At 40.8% G+C, this 17,559-nt stretch overlaps 1 pseudogene; it reads right to left on the bottom strand.

The window, feature by feature from the left end:
• Positions 1-1,052: 1,052 nt before the first annotated feature.
• Positions 1,053-1,352, bottom strand: LOC138990921 (ubiquitin-like protein ATG12 pseudogene; annotated as a pseudogene).
• Positions 1,353-17,559: the final 16,207 nt, after the last annotated feature.

The raw sequence follows: 17,559 nt of genomic DNA on the forward strand, positions 1-17,559 counted from the left end.
TGCAGTACATAAAAGAGTTTAGCTATTTCATGAAGCATGCTCCAGACATACTTAGCCTCAGAGCCCTTTGTCATGAAATACCTTATAATGTGTCACTGAACCCAATTGTTCCCAGAAACAGAGGACCACAGGGAGACAATGTTTCCCTGGGCACAGATTCAGACTCCATTGGTCCCAGGGAGTTATTTAAGAGGGGTCTGCAAATCCCTGTGTACCCCAAACCCTCACTGAATAAACAACAGTTCTCAAATATACACATACTACTTTTTTAAAATGTGTAAATATGTGAAATTTTAAGAATACTAATTCTGTGTAAAATATATAGCCAGCGGGAAGTTGCTGTACAGCACTGGGAGCTCAGCTCGGTGCTCTGTGACGACCTCGAGAGGTGGGATGGATGGGGGCCAGGGAGATTCAAGAGGAAGGGGACAGATAGATACTTACAGTTGATTCATGTTGTGTGGCAGAAACTAACACAACACTGTAAAGCAATTATCTTCCAATTAAAAAAATTAAAAATAATTAAAAAATAAAAATACTAATTCTTAATTATCCCATGATCTTATTATGTGTGAACATGAAGAATATCTTCTTTAAAAAAAAAAAAAAGTTCCAAAAAGCAAAACTAATTTGTTGGTTACTGGCAACTATTTACATACCCTAAAGTAACATAAGGGATCTAAAAGTGATTTAAAGTATATGGGAGAATACGCACAGATTATATGCAAATATGGCCATTTTGGGGAGGGATTGGGGGCAGGAGGAGAAGGGGATGACAGAGGATGAGATGGCTGCATGGCATCACTGACTTGATGGACGTGAGTCTGAGTGAACTCCGGGAGTTGGTGATGGACAGGGAGGCCTGGTGTGCTGCGATTCATGGGGTCGCAAAGAGTTGGACATGACTGAGCGACTGATCTGATCTGATCTGATCTAATATAAGGAACCTGAGCATCTACAGAAGATGGTCTTGGAATCAATCCCCTCCCCCACCTTGGGTACCGAGAGACAAATGCTCTGTGAATTTCTGTAGGGAAATGACACCATTGGTTTCATACCAACTGTTCTGAAGCCACAAGTTTCAGAAACTTTTTGATGAAGTCAATGAGTCCTTGGATGGTTCGGGTTCGCTCTACAGCCCACTTCTTTGTTTTCATTATAGGAGTGTCTCCCACAGCCTTTAGCAGGATGTTGCTTTTTTTCTTGGTGTCAGCGACAGGTTCCTCTGTTCCCAGAGAGACTGTAGCTGAAGAAGTGGGCTCTGGGGTGGCTGTTTCTGGGGATACCTCCTTAGGGCCTTCAGCTTCAGGAGCAGTCGAGGGAGGGAACTGTAGCGCAGACTCCTCAGCCATCTTGCTTGGAGGGCAAAGAGTATTTTCTTATTAAAAAAAAAAAAAGGAATTTCATAAGTAAAAGTTTGTGAATCAACCATCCTTAAAATGATTTTGATCATTTACATAATAACGGCTGATATCTTTTGGTGCTTAATATTCAGGTTCTGTGCTCAATGCTTCATAAAGATTGTTTCACTTAATCCTACAGCAATTCTACGAGGTAGGTACTCATTATTATTCTCATCGTATAGTTGAGAATAACGAGGCTTAGTGAAATTAAGTGGAGGCATTTGTTGAGCATCACACAATAAAAGTGGTCAAGTTGGGACTTCAATTCAGAGTCTGACTCCAAAGCCTACATCTTAACCATGGGGCTGTCACCCCTTATCAGGACACTGCGTCCTGGGGGAAACAAGGCACAAGCCATAAGTTTCAGCTTTGTCAGGGAAGAATGGAGATTTCTGTGTTTTACCGCAACTGATGCTGCTCCTGCGAAACTTGTCCATGGACCTCTCCTTCACCAGACCACACTCTGTCCTTCTCTTCATTAATTCTTCAATTTAAAAAGGAAAAAAAAAATGCAATTCAACATTTTGAGGAAACTGAAGGCATGAGAGAAGAGACCTTTCCTTAACTTTTTTTCTCTTTTTAAAAAACCACGTATTTTTACGTGTGTTGCAGCATGTGGGCTCCAGACCCCTGACCAGGAATCGAATCCAGGACCCCTGCATTGGAAGCACCAAGTCTTAGCCACTGGACCACCAGGGAAGTCCCTCCTCAGCTTTCTCTCAGGAAAAAAATGAATACTTTTCCCTCATGAAATTACACCCATCTCCACAGCACCTCACCGGGATTTGACCCAGAAAAAAATGGAAAAAAATCACATTTTGACAGAATTACCAAGAAGCAAAACAGTCCTGGGGGAGGGAAGCCTCAGTGTGCTTTTCCTAAAAGAGCAGCCTCAGCATGGTTCATTTGAGTTCCATCCCCTCACTTGTGGTAATGATGCTGACTTATCAGCACTCTTCTCAGTCAGAGACAAGACTTGTGATTTGAGTGAGTTAAGGTGTACCTTTGAACTATGGCAAGTCTTAATAGATATAATTTTTTAAAAGACCGACATACCAGAAAGCGAAAGGAAGGTGGAAAATGTGATGGTGGTCCTTCATGCATAAAGATGACGGTGATTGCCAAGTGCGGGTCCTTGAGTCTCTGCCTCGCAAATCGTCTGCTGAGTGCCACTGCCCAGCATCGCAGACTGGCACTGCTTTTGTCTTCCTCTCAACATACGGAACAGATTTTTGCTTACACGTAAACACTACCATCCCATCCCAGATAGTATCCCAGCAGGAAAATGGAACATGAAATTGCTTTCCTGAACTCGTTTTCTTTTAGCAAGTTATTTTTCAGAGTTTTCCCAGCATGTCTCAAAAAGCACTTTAATACCTCAACTCCTGAGGGGCAACAGTATATTATAAATGATGTATTGGGAAAAACACTCATTTAGGATCTAGATGGGAGTTAATAATTTAACTGCCTTTTAGAGAGCTGCATTTCAAACAGTGTAGATGATGTTTCTGTGGGAAAAACAAAACGTTAGAATAATCTACTTAATATAATCAACCCTTGGACCACCCAGAGTAATGACATTTGGCATAATTTCCTTTATAGATTAGTATGGAGCACTGTATTGCATAGATGTAAGTATATATATATATATATATATGTATATGTAAGTGTTTGAATATACATATATAGATAGATGTATCTATGTACGAGGGCTTCCCTGGTAGCTCAGCTGATAAAGAATCTGCCTGCAATGCAGGTGACCCGGGTTTGATCCTTGGATTGTGAAGATCCCCTGGAGGAGGACATAGCAACCCACTCCTGTATTCTTGCCTGGAGAGTCCCACGAACAGAGGAGCCTGGTGGGCTACAGTCCGTGGGATCACTATGAGTCAGACGTGACCGAGCAACTAAGCACAGCACAGTACATCTACGTATGAGTGTTCTTCCAGGTAAAAGCAGGGCGAAGGGCTTCCCTGGCAGTTCAGTGGCTAAGACTCTGTGTTCTCAACGCAAGGGACCCGGGTTCGATCCCTGGTCAGGGAACTAGATCCTCCTAAGAGTTTGCATGCTGCAACCAAAAAAATAAAAGCAGGGTGAAAAGAGAAGAAAAAAACAAGGGCAAGAACAAAGATGACTCCAAGGTGAGGCTTAAATAATGTACACAGTGATGATGGGCAGTTACTGTTGGGTCTCAAACTGAGCATCCCAGATATTCACTCAAAAAAGGAAATGAACTTTGTCTGTTCACAGCATCAAAAGGATAAAATCAAGTACCCAAGGGATTTTTTAAGATGTTTTTTGGCACCAAGATCAGACAGGGCTCTTTCCCTAGAGGTCTGGTAAAATGGACCCTATGTGATACAGTGAACATCAGACTTACATTCTTTACAATAGAGTTAGTGACATTCACTGAACTGTTTCTTGTAAAGACCCTCCATCACAGCTAATAGCATCTTGCTAAAGGGTAATTCTTTAAGAATAATTCTTTATGGGCCCAGTATAGACTGTATAATCAGTTCTCTACTGATCAACAAAGGGCAACCAGAAATTGAAACCAAAAAAAACCTTTTATTATTAAAATAGACTGGCTAGTTATCGCCTATGTGCAAGCAGTTAGATTTGCCAGTAAATGCTTTACAGAGTTAAGTTTTATTTAGCTTGAAGTCTCCTATGTCTTTCCCACCAGCATATAAATACCAGAAGGAGGCTGTAGTTGACGGCAGTGCACAGTAGCAGCTTGGGAAAGTGTCCTTGTCCTCATCAACATCGTCACCATCATCATCACAAGCTCTTCCATTTCTTGGGCCTTTATCACTTTCTAAGTTCTTTATATATATGGGCTTCCCTTGTGGCTCAGTTGGTGAAGAATCTGCCTGCAGTGTGGTAGACCTGGGTTGGGAAGATCTCCTGGAGGAGGGCATGGCAACCCACTCCCATATTCTTGCCTGGAGAACCCACATGGACAGAGGACCCTGGTGGGCTATAGTCTATGGTGTCACAAAGAGTCGGACATGACTAAGCAACTAAGCACAACACACACATACACACTTACACATATACATACATATATTTATATATACACTCTGGGGTTTCCCAGGTTGGCACATGGGAAAGAATCCGCTGCCAATGTAGGAGATGCAGGAGATATTTGATCTCTAGGTCGGAAAGATCCTCTGGAGTAGGAAATAGCAACCCACTCCAGTAGGAAATGGCAACCCACTATCCTGGGAAATCCCATGGACAGAGGAGTCTGGCAGGCTACAGTCCAGAGGATCACAAAAAGTCAGACACGACTGAGCGACTGAGCAACTGTGCACACAAACATATATATGTACTTGACTTGTATTATCTCTGTAATCCTCCCAGCAATATTTCAAGACATTTTATTTTATCAAAAAGACATTGAAGTTAGGGAGTTTGGGATGGACAGGAACACGCTGCTATATTTAAAATGGATAACCAACACAGATCTACTGTACAGAACAGGGAACTCTGCTCAAAGTTATGTGGCAGACTGGGTGGGAGGGGGTTTTAGGAGAGAATGGGTATGTATATATATATGGCTGAGTTTCTTCACTGTTTGCCTGAAATTATCACAACATAGTTAGTTGGCTATACCCCAACACAAAACTTAAAAGTTTTTTAAAAAGAGACTTTGGAGATTATAACCATTAAATGAACTGCCTGAAGCACCAGCAGCTCATAAGTGGTACAGCCAAAATCTGACTCCAGTCCTGACTTTCCATCTCCCCATACAACCTCTGTATTTCTACGATTAATTAGGTCACCCCCCTCCCCACAATCAAGACCACCGATTTCTTGTAAACCTTTTCGATGTTGTGTGCCTTCTTTCCAATGGCATGTAGGACTAAAAATTATTTGAAAACAGAAATCACTCTGTGGACCTTTTGAATAGGTTTAATACTCCAGAAGAGAGAGAAAGAAAGAGAAGCACTTCCAAATCCTTTTACTTTGTTGGTAGCCATAGTGCAACCTGCATTGTTATTGGACAGTCTTGATTTCTACGAACACATTCTCATTAAAAACCACTTATCTGCATTTCATTAACAAAGTTACCCTTCCTTTCATGCATTTGTAGTAGGGAGTTGTTTTCTGGTTTTGCTTTCCTGCTTGCATCTGTTTTGTTTCATCAGTACACACCAAGACTGTGCCAGCACCGCTATAAGAAGCCCTCCATTTATGTTACAGATGCACTCAAACCGTGAGATCTTAAGAAGAAGTATCCTTGTTGGCCTTAGATCAATAGTTCAATCTCCCAGAATATCTAACAGAGGCTGCATCTGTAAAATTAAGAATATTACTTTAAAGAATGAATGAGTGGTTTTTGTGGTCAATGGTTAAACTTGAGAGATGGCATATGAGGGAAAACCCCCTGAGATACGGGGGTTTTCACTCAGTATTATACAGTAAAGACTTATGCATAGGTACAGGCACCTTATTCACTTTTACAACTGTAAACGGTTCCATTTGTACCAGTTAAATCATAACTTTAAAAGTCCATCCGTTTATTGGTGGACATTTAAATTTTGTCCAGATTTTTTTTTAAGCAATCTGTGTGTTTGGCTGTTATAAACTGTTGCAGTGAATATTCTTGTTCATGTCTGCTTGTGAACAGTTGCAAGAATTTTGAGTGTATACCAAGATATGCAATTCATTCATAGAATATTCCTCATCTTTACCTTCATTGAATGTTGCCAATTTTTCTTTCCAGTTTACACTCCAACCAGCAGCTGAGACTTCTCTTGAGCAAACATCCTTACCAGCTCCTAACGTTATCAAATTTTTATTTGTTTATTTAGCCTCCTTGGTAGGTGTGAAATATTATTTTAGTGTTGTTTTGAAGATCTTCTGGTGTTTGAAAAGTAGCTGATTTGGTAGCTCTGTGAAAACATAGCCTTGTTCTAGATGTAGTGAATGATGTGTGAGAAGAATTCATTCATTTTATTTGATAACTGTGGTTAAGGTGAGTGCTGCCAATGCTTTGAGCAGTTGTATTTAAAATAAAAATGTCACGTGTTCATATTTTGACAAATTGTTAAAAGTTCTTCTCCGTTTCCTATAATACTTGCCTTTTTACCTTTTTCTGTTCAGATTGGGTTAAGAATTTGCAGCTACCAATAAATAAGTCAAGGCAGGTACTCATCTACATAGGGCAAGTCGTTTCTTTGAAATTTGAAGCCTAACTTTAGACTGTGGCCTAAACTTCCTTAAGATGCTTTAAGAGATTCCAGGGACTTCCCTGCTGCTTCAGTGGCTGAGACTCGGCACTCCCAGTGCAGAGGGCCTGGGTTCAGTCCCTGGTCTGGGAACTAGATCCCGCATGCCGCAACAAAGATCAAAGATCCTTCTTGCTGCAACTAGACCTGGTGCAGCCAAATAAATAAAATAAATATTAAAAAATAAGGTTTTTTAAGAAAGACATTCCAGATGCTTGGGGTGGAGGAGTTGGCCTCTGCCACCTCAACTCAGGCTGGAAGCTGAGTAGGGCGGTGACTGCAAAGTCACCTGAGAGGATGGACCATGCTCTGGAAAGCAGCCACAGCCCCTGAGTCTGATTAATTGCTGCCTCTAATCCATGTTTATTTTCCTTTACTTATCTCTGAGCCTTTGGTTGTCCTATGTCATCATTTTACCCTTGCTGCAGTGCTGCCATAGCAAATTAAGCGTCCTAAGTCCACTTGAGTCCTTTTGTGAAAGATCAGATTGGCCCCAAAGACAAAGGTGGCAGCAAGAATGATTTGTGATAAAACTCCAAGCTGAATGCGAATCTTGAGAGGGCAGAGATCAGACCAGTCAGGTCTAGTCTCCCATTCTCAAGTAGAGATTTTCCCTCCATTTCAAGTTAAAAGACGCTTGCTGCTTGAAAGGAAAGCTTTGGGAAACCTAGACAGTGTCTTTGGAGAAGGGCATGGCAACCCTCTCCAGTATTTTTGCCTGGAGAATCCCATGGACAAGAGGAGCCTGGAGGGCTACAGCCCATAGGGTCTCACAGAGTCGGACATGATTGAAGCAACTTAGCATGCACACATGCAGACAGTGTATTAAATATTAAAAAGCAGAATTATCACTTTGACAACAAAAGTCAGTATAGTCAAAGCTATGGTTTTTCCAGTAGTCATGTACAGATGAGAGTTGGACTGTAAAGAAGGCTGATCACTGAAGAATTGAAGATTTCAAACTGTGGTGCTGGAGAAGACTCTTGAGAGTCCCTTGGACTGCAAAGATATCAAACTAGTCAGTCCTAAAAGGAAATCAACACTGAATATTCATTGGAAAGACTGATGCTGAAGCTAAAGCTCCAATACTTTTGCCACTCTATGCAAAGAGCTGACTCATTAGAAAAGACCCTGCTGAAAAGATTGAAGGCAAAAGGAGAAGGGGTTGACAGAGGATGACATGGTTAGATAGCATCACCAACTCAACGGACATTAATTTGAGCAAACTCCGGGAGATAGTGGAGGACAGAGGGGCCTGGCATGATGCAGCCCATGGGGTTGCAAAGAGTCGGACACGACTTAATGACTGAACAGCAACACATTTTTATTAAAGGAGACTGGGTGTTTTTCCCACTTAAAATTTCCCACATATGCTGCTGGGACAGGTGACTCCTGGCTGACCCAGTTGTGCAATAAGGCTCCTTGTGCTTAACTTCCAGGGACTTGGCATGATGTCACAGAGAAAGCATGATCTTTGAGGCTGGCCAGCTCTTTTTTTCACATCCGTAATGGGAGAGGTTGGTGAACTTGTGCAAATTACTTCAATTCCCTGAGCCTCCAACTCTTTAGCTCTAAAATGAGGGTGAAAAAGATTGCCTGAGAGGGTTGCTGCAAGGATTAAATATAATTTATGTGAAAGCACCTAGTGTCATACCTGGGACACAATTATAACGAAAGAAACATTAGTTTCCTTGCTCCCCTGCCCTACCCCACCCCACCCCTCCATCTCTGGGACCAGCTTTCCCATAGACCCAGCACCCCCAGAAACCCCAGAATCCTTGGAGGCAGGAACCTCTATAACCTTCGTAAAAGTTGACCTCTCCCAGACCTTGCTTCTGCTATGGTGTCATTGACTTATAATGATTAACTCAATGTCATACCTGCTGAACCCAAAGAAGCCACTCTATTGACTATGTCAGGTATCAGAACAGGTTTATGGGGGACACGCAGTCTGAGGGGACAGTTGGAATCTTCCAGTAATCAACACTAACATCCGGGTCGTGCCACTTACCTTCCAGAAAAGCCTTGGTGTTCAGTTTTGAAGTGAATGGATTTTTCTGTCAAAGTCCCTGGGGAACAGTCATTGCCCTTACTGCCCTTACAGTAACTGCATCTCCTCACTGCTGAAAGAGGTTTAGGATCAATAGATGGGATTATGATTATCCGTGATGCTCTTTGGTATTAAATTAAAATGCTTTCAGTAGTTGGTGCCCTGCTTAGGTGACTGCCTATGGAACCTTTTGTGTCTGTCATCACCTTTCAAGGTTGCCCCTGCTATGACATTCTCAAGGAAGAAGGCAGCCTCCAATAAGGAATTCGGGTGGGGTCTCAGCCCTGTGCTTACCCATGGGACACTCAGCTGGCTGGAAACATCCTTCCCTCTGGCACACCAGCTCCTTACTGACAGTCTCAGTGGAGAAACTGAAGATCAAACAAGTTTAATCTCTGACCCTCATGCCAGCCACCGAGCAGGGTTCTGTCTTCGGGGCAAGGGGGATCTGAAATAATTCATGTTGCTCTCATCACAGCACTCTGCCTCCGCAGGAGACTGTCAGCTGCTTGGGGCTATCAGTGTGACATACCTTTCTAGTTTTACACGGAGACTAAAATACCATTTAAATCTTATTCCAACATTTCTCAAATCAGGTGGGTATTACGAAGCGTGAAGTCATCATCTAAAAAACTCAATTTTAAAGGGTTAGTTCTTTGGGAAAAAATAAGAAAGAACATTTCCTCCTGTTTACTCTGAGATATGCTTTTTTTTTTTTTCCCAATAGGCTGGTTATTGTGCCTGTCTTAATCTTTTGAGATTAAGCTTCAATGTTTCACCTTGACTCCAATTTGCTCATAAATCTCTTCATTTTGCTTAATTTAAATGTTTTTGCCAACTTCATGGTTTAATAATGAGAAATAAAATTGGAACCTTAATGACTACTAAGGAGGGTATTTTCATTTCATCTGGAATTAACAGAACTGTGGAAGGGGCAGGCAGCCTGTCAGACCAGCTGCCACAACCTGAGCTGAAATATGCCAAATGCGGATTGATGTTACACATCTCTTTATACCCAAGGTAATTCTCCAAACCGATTACGTGAAAATCCTTCAAATCCAGCTCTACTTACATTTACCTGATTGCTATGCCCCTATTGATTAGCTGCAAACTGTTCATTGAATTCAGGCCATCTGAGAAGCCTCCACGTCCCCAAAGTGTCCCTCTCACATGCTGCCCATTGTAGCCAAGGCACTCAGCTCCAATACACTTCAGCGCAAGTTGTATAATGGGAGCTCCAGGACCACAATCATCAGATAACTAGGCAGGAGAGAGTACGGTTTCAGCACTTCCCCCTGAGCAGCCTTTCACTTAAAGGAGAGAAAGAACTCTAAAAAGGAGTTTTAAAACGCCTTCCTCGTAAGTTTACCACTGGAGAAAGCTATCCATCATGGGGCTGTGTAGCCTAGAATTCCCTCCTGATCCCAGAGCTGAGTGGAAACTCTAGCTAGGTACTTTCCCTCGTGTAGGGAGAGGGGCTCTGGTTTCTTTTGCTTGTGTAGAATATAGCAGGTCCTCTGAGACTGTCAGTGGAGAGGCCACTTGGCACCGAGCAGAATAATGGGAACTGGCTAGAGACAGAACAACCCATGTCTATAGGGAGCCTATTGGATGGTCCAAAAAATTAAGCTCAGCTTCTTCCACCATAGTTATAACCCCACAGGTATGTCCCAGGCCATCTTTCCTCACCACGTATCACTTCTTTCTAAAGAGTATCCTGCAATGACTCATTTAGTATTTAGCCATATGTTGGCCTCGCAGCGGGTGCTAGTGGTAAAGAACCTGCCTGCAAAGCAGGAGACATAAGAGATGCAGGTTCAATCCCTGGGTCAGGAAGATCCCCTGGAGGAGGGTGCAGCAACCCACTCTGTATTCAAGTATTCTTGACTGGATAGTCTCATGGACAGAGGATCCTGGAGAGATAAAGCCCATAGGGTCCCTAAGAGTTGGACACAACTGACTTAACTTAGCAGCCATGCATGCAAGTCTTAGGGTAAAATTCGTTGTGCAATTAGAACTTTAATATGGACTTAATTAATATGGACTCTCAATTCTTCAAAGGTGGAGAACTTTGTTTTATATTTTGTGTTTATTGATTGATTGATTGATAATCAATCCATTCATGATTCTTGCACTTACTATGCTGACAGAACACTGCAAACTTACTTGTATGTAGTCCAAGGACTCCAGGAAAGTGTGGTACCTAATTCCTGCCTTCTACTAGTTCAGAATCTTGTTGGATAGCCCAGTGTATATGGAGAGAAAGTTAGGTAATAATGTAATTGCATACATTAAAATCATAATGATTCAAAGACACATAAAAATGACTAGAAGACAAAATTTAAAAAATGAAGACCTTTAGTTATTGACATTTGGGGTAGTTTTTTCTTATACTTTTTGGATTTTCCAAATTTTCTGTAATGCATGTGTACTACTTTATTAATCATAAAATGCTAAACCTTAAAAGTATAAATTTGGTTGAAAAACAGTAACAGAAATGTCACAAAATCAAATTAAGATTCAGGGTCAAATGAGCAGCCCAGAAAATGAGTTCCTTCAGTTTTAAATGCCTTGTTCTTGTATCCTTCAGTATCTAGACAGAAAAGTGCATACAAGAGATGTCAAAAGAACTTTTTGGACTATATAATAATAAATTCTTGCTGAATATAAGGCTTGTTGATAAAATAATTCCTTATTATGTCTTTTGTAATCACATTTTTCATCCTTAAATAAATCTCTCTTATTAGTTTGTAACTCTGTTTCCTATTTCTTCAACAAGATCATAATATTACGTGTTCTATATTATCCCCCCTTGCATTATAGCTGTGTACATTTGTCTCCTCTTTTAAGTGACACTTTGAAGGCAGACCCCATGCCTGACAATCATAAGATATCAAGGTTGAAATGAAAAAGACTTTGCTAAAAATAGTAATACTCTAGAGCAGGGCAGCTGTGTTCAAATCCTAGTTCCACAATTGACTTCTAAATTGCTGGCCAAGTAAAATAGTTTCCTCTTCTGTAGCAGGAGGAAAATAATAACTCCCAGTCGTGAATATAAAAATAGCATCTACAAAACACAGAGCATAGTATCTGGCGATTATTAAGTACTCAATAAAAGAAAGAATATTACTATTATGATCATCTCCCTCTCCTATAAGGGATCATTATAGCACATCATCTAGTCTGACATCATAAAATATAACCATATTGTTAATCCATGAAGATATTTCTGATACCATCAACTTTGCATACTCACAATGATGGGGAACTCAGCATTTGTTTACAAATTCTTTAATTGATCCGTATCCTGTATCTCAGTAACATATGCAATTAGTTCTAGGGGTTACAAGGATAAAAAGTCCACACGACTTCATCCATCTTCACATCCCTCAACAGCACCCACAAACCTCGCTCCCTTCCCATCAAGGCAAACATAACACTTAATAAAGTTTTATTGGTTTGAATGGTCAGTTACTTCTTTGGTCACAGAGGCTTGGGTATCATTTTAATTGTAGGGTATAAACTAAAATGGAGTACCTGACTACTGAATGACAGTCCTTCCAGATTTACAAGTCTAGGGGGCAAACTTCTAGATCCTCAGGGCTTTATGCATAATTTTCCTCATTTACATTGTTATCTCTGATCACTGAACAGGACTCTCTCTGTAATCAAAAACAGAGCAGCTGGATGTTTGCATCAACTAAATGACCATTCTGGTTCATTGATGCATGCCGTATTAAAGCCATCAAACGTCATTGTCGTTAATAATAAGAAATATCGCCAGACAACCTAATAAAAACTCTCCTTCTACTGAAATTCCATCTCTAAAGTAGTATATTGAGCATCTCTGATGATTTCTCAGTATTGAAGCGGGTTGTTTCAAAAACAAACGCAAAATATTAGTGGTGAACAAAGTTGTAGATTTAGAGTGAATTGTCTGCTTCGACAACAAAAAAGCAAGAATCCTAGCTAATAAAAAGCAAGCATATGCAGAACCCTGTCTGTGAGTTCTATTCTTCCTGGAGGAAAATCCCCCAGATGGGATCAGGTGATAGGGTGTAATGGGAGATACACGGGTAAAGCACACAGACAGAACTGGATTTGAATATTTGCCTTTCACTAAGAGCTTTGTCTTTTACCAGCTGTGGAATTTTGGGTATGTTATTTAATTTCCAAAGCCTTACATTTTTCTGACCTGAAAATAGTAATATTTAATTCAGAAGGGCTGTCACGAGGATTAAATAAACAAATGTTTGTAGTGTATTTGGTATGTAGCAGATACTGGAGAAAAGCTGGTTCTTTCTCTCTGCTTCCTTTCTACTTCTTTGATCTAAACACTAACTTCTTTGATCTAGAACTATTTTAGGGAAATAATAGCATTTTTCCCAGCTCATCAAAACTGGCCAGACTTCCCAGAATGGTAATCAGTCTACATACTAGAGCTCTACTTTGTTAACTTTTAAACAATTAGACTTCCCAGAATGGTAATCAGTCTACATACTAGAGCTCTACTTTGTTAACTTTTAAACAATTATGATGTTTTCACATGTAAAAACCAAATCACCAAGAGGAATTTCTTTCAGCTTTCCTGGTGAGTAAGGAGGAAACTGAATTTGGTTTTGATTATTTTGATAAAGATGATTGCATTTCTCCTGAGCAAGTACTACCTTGATGGGCTTATATTGAAATGGAGAGCCCATGACCCGTGTTTTGATAATTTTATTTTGGAGCAGAAATCACTTTTTGAAAATAATGAGGAGAGAAGGGAGAAGGATGGTTGATTTTTTTCCAAAGCTGGTGTGGGAGTCAAGAGGCTGAATTCTGATCACCTGTTTAGAAGGCATGTGAACAACTGGAAGAAAACATCCCCTTGAACCTCCCAATTGGGACCGACTCTCCACCAGCTAACGAACACTATCAACCTGCTGTCCCCATCAGGTTCACATCCAGTTAAATAAACGAAGTACTATTTTTTGCCTGGTGTAAAATTTTAAGTTGTTCTGTGCACAGTAGCTTTAAATCAGGAATGTATTCGCGTATTTCTGCTACTTGGTTTCAAACCTGCAGCATTTTTATGTACATTTGCTCTCAGCTGAATTTGCCTCATTCATTCATGCATTCATTCATGGGAACCAAATATATGCAAAGAATCCTATGCACTGTGAATGAATTAAAGATGGAAAAAGCATTTTCTCTGTACATTAAGGGCCTTACTTACTCTGGTAGGTGGGAGTAAGCATATATGATTCAATGTAGGAAATGATCGAGCTTCCCTGGTGGCTCAGACAATGAAGAATATGCCTGCAATGCAGGAGACCTGAATTCGATCCCTGGATTGGGAAGAACCCCTGGAGGAGGGTATGGCAACCCACTCTAGTAGAGAATCCCTATGGACAGATGAGCCTGGAGGGCTGCAGTCCATGGGGTCACAAAGAGTCGGACATGACTGAGCAACTAAGCACAGCATAGCTCAGGAAATGATCAGGGAGAGAAAGATTAGGAATGTTCAGGAGAAGGAGAGATTATTACTGCCTTGGGGATGGGGATCATTGAAGATGTCACAGGGAAATATTTGAGCTGGATCTTAAATATAGGCAGGTTTCCATTTGCAGCAACTTGGATGGATCTAGAGATTATCCTACTAAGCAAAACAAGTCAGAAAGAGAAAGACACATACAAAAAGCAGTGATTTCTGCTCCAAAATAAAATGATCAAAATTTGACTCATGGGCTCTCCAATTCAATATAAGTCCATCAAGGCAGTACTTGCTCAGGAGAAATGCAAGGGGCTTCCCTGATATCTCAGTTGGTAAAGAATCTGCCAGCAATGCAGGAGATCCGGGGTTGGGAAGATCCGCTGGAGAAGGGATAAGCTACCCACTGCAGTATTCTTGGGCTTCCCTTGTGACTCAGCTAGTAAAGAATCCGCCTGCAATGTGGGAGACCTGGGTTTGATCCCTGGGTTGGGAAGATCCCCTGGAGAAGGGAAAGGCTACCGGCTCCAGTATTCCAGCCTAGAGAAGTCCATGGGGTCGCAGAGAGTCAGACACGACTGAGCGACTTTCACTTTACCAAAATAATCAAAACCAGTTCAGTTTCCTCCCTACTCACCAGGAAAACTGAAAGAAATTTCCCTTGAAGATTTTCTCTAAAAAGATGAAAAGACAAATACAAAGAAAGACAAATACGAATATGATATCATTATATGTGAAACCTAAGATACCATACAAATCGGCCTATCTATGAAGCAAAAGCAGACTCACAGACACAGAGAACAGACTTGTGGTTGCCAAGAGGGAGGGGGCGAAGGGAGATGGATTGGGAATTAGGGGTTAGCAGATGCAAACTATTATACATAGAACAACAACAAAGTCCTGCTTTATAACAACTAGATTCAATATCCCGTGACGAAACATACTGAAAAAGAATATATGTATATATACGTATATGTATAACTCAGTCACTTTGCTATACAGAAGAAATTAACACAACATTGTAAATCCACTATTCTTTAGTAAATTAATATTTTAAATTTAAGAATAAGTTAAAATTTATTTATTGAAGAATAGATTTACAATATCGAGTTAATTTTTCTGTACAGCAAAGAGATTCAGTTATACATATATATATATATATATATATATTTTCATATTCTTTTCCATTCTGTAGGCTAGAATACTGGAGTGGGTTGCTATTCCCTTCTCCAGGGGATCTTCCCAACACAGGGATCAAACCCGGATCTCCTGCATTGCAGGCAGATTCTTTACCATCTGAGCCACTGGTGACTCACACATACAGGGAGACTTTGACAGTGGAGAGTTGAAAGAGAAGTCAGGAGCTGGGAACTGCCAAAGTAAAGGCAGAGGAGAAGAAAAGCATGGGATGGAGAGGGTATACATAGAGTAGAAAGCAGTGTGGTTTGACTGCAGGGTGGGATGGAGGAAAGGTGAGAAAAGTGTCAGGAGAAGGTTGGAAGATCAACAGGGGCTGAATCAACGAGGAACTTATATCCTCTAGAAATCATGGCAGCCACAGTAAATTTGTTGTTTTATTTGTGACAGAAAATAGACTAGCTAAATGAAAACATTGCTTCAGATTTCTATAGCTCACCAGTCAACTTAGCCACTTACATTTTAACAGTTTCATTGTGTGACCTTTCTGAAAATTGTTCGCTGCCTACAATGGACAAAGTGATTGACAAGTGTCGAGTAGAGGAATGTCAACGTGTGCTGCTCTTGTTCTCACGGACGGTGTTCCATTACACTATCACCAGAACGTTTTGCCTGGTCAGTTATTCATGCTGGAGGAGTTCTGTTTTGCATCTGATGGGGGTGGAGGGTGAAGAGGTTTTAAGAAGTTAGCTCAGGCATCTTATCCCTCAACTGGGAATAGGGAAAAAGCACCTTTTACTTCATGCATCTACATATATGTTGGTTTAGGAATAAATTACATCCAAGACTGCTCAGGGAGAACTAAGCCATTAAAAGCCAGAAGATTAAACCCAGGAAAGTTATCTAGAAGCACTGACAAACCCTGAAGTGATCGTGGAAACTGTCTTCTCTCTTTCAAAATAGACATAAGAGATGTCTTATGGGAATCTCCCAGTCTGTGCTAAACTCACACACACACACCAGCTTAGCTTGAATAAACAGGGGCAAAAGAAGCACAGAGAAATAAATTTAAGTCTCTCTGTGCTGAAGTATTTTCCATCAGATTCTCTTTAAGCTACTTTTTAAGTCCTGTCGCCACATTTGAGTATGTGGGTATGAACATCTCCAGTAATGCTGTCCTGTGTGTGAGTGTGTGTGAGTGTGTGTGTGTGTGTTATCCTGCTTGTGACTGTCACATGTCACCTGGTTTTGGTGATTTAGCATGTTTCTCTATGCCCACTTGGAGCTATAGGATTACAGATGATGTAGAATTGGAAGCTACATTCTGTTATTTTTCATGGAAAAGCTACTAAGAATCTAATCAGAACAATCCAAGTAGAATAATTTTCCATGCAGGCTCCATGGGCTTCGTCGGCTACCTGGATGGTTCAATGGACTGAAAAGAAAATCATTCTGAATGTTCCTGTATATCAGAAATTTGGGCATTTGGTTCTGTATTAGTTTTTCACATTGGTTCCACACTTTCAGTTATGTATTTCACCCTCCTTCCGCCCAGTTTAAAAAGTATTTAATCTTTTTTAAAAAGAGCTCATAATCCACTTCAGATCGTCTCATTGCTTGTTTCACAGTTAGCCTTTCTGTATTCTGTAGGTCTAGGCTGTTTGTCTCTATAGCTAATCCCACTAATACAACATAAAGAAGCCCAGGAATGAGCTAGTGGTGAAAATTTCTAAACAGTACTGGCAGCAAATAGGAAGAAGCATAATAGGTGAGCTGGAATCCTGGGAAAAAGAACGCTGTGGGCGAAACAAAACAACTGCCTCAACAAGCTATCTCTTATCAGAACGGCGCTGAATCCATCAACATGAATTAACCATATTTCATTCCCAGGAAAAGTGAACTCTTGTTTTTCTAGATGTCCAAAATAAATAAACTAATTAATTAACAACCCCAAGTCGCAAACAGTCCTGCTTCCTCCACTAAGCCGATCTCAATGACCTGGAATCTTCAGCCTCTGGGAATGTCTACATGATTTGATTCCAAATCACACACTCCAGCACTTGGATATTTTGTGCTTTGTCTTCACTGTTTCTTACAGGTAACTGTTGTCTTCTCGGACAGAAGACAGACACAGACTCTAATGTGGGGCTGTAGACCGAAGAAACACCCTCTCAAGGTCACGCACGAATCTAAGAATAATTCCCAACAGGATGACAGGCCTCTTGGTCCCTGTTCCCCTCTGACTTTTCTGCCATAGTC

The sequence above is a fragment of the Bos mutus genome, chromosome 15 (assembly GCF_027580195.1).
Source record: "Bos mutus isolate GX-2022 chromosome 15, NWIPB_WYAK_1.1, whole genome shotgun sequence".
In the NCBI taxonomy this organism is placed as follows: Eukaryota; Metazoa; Chordata; class Mammalia; order Artiodactyla; family Bovidae; genus Bos; species Bos mutus.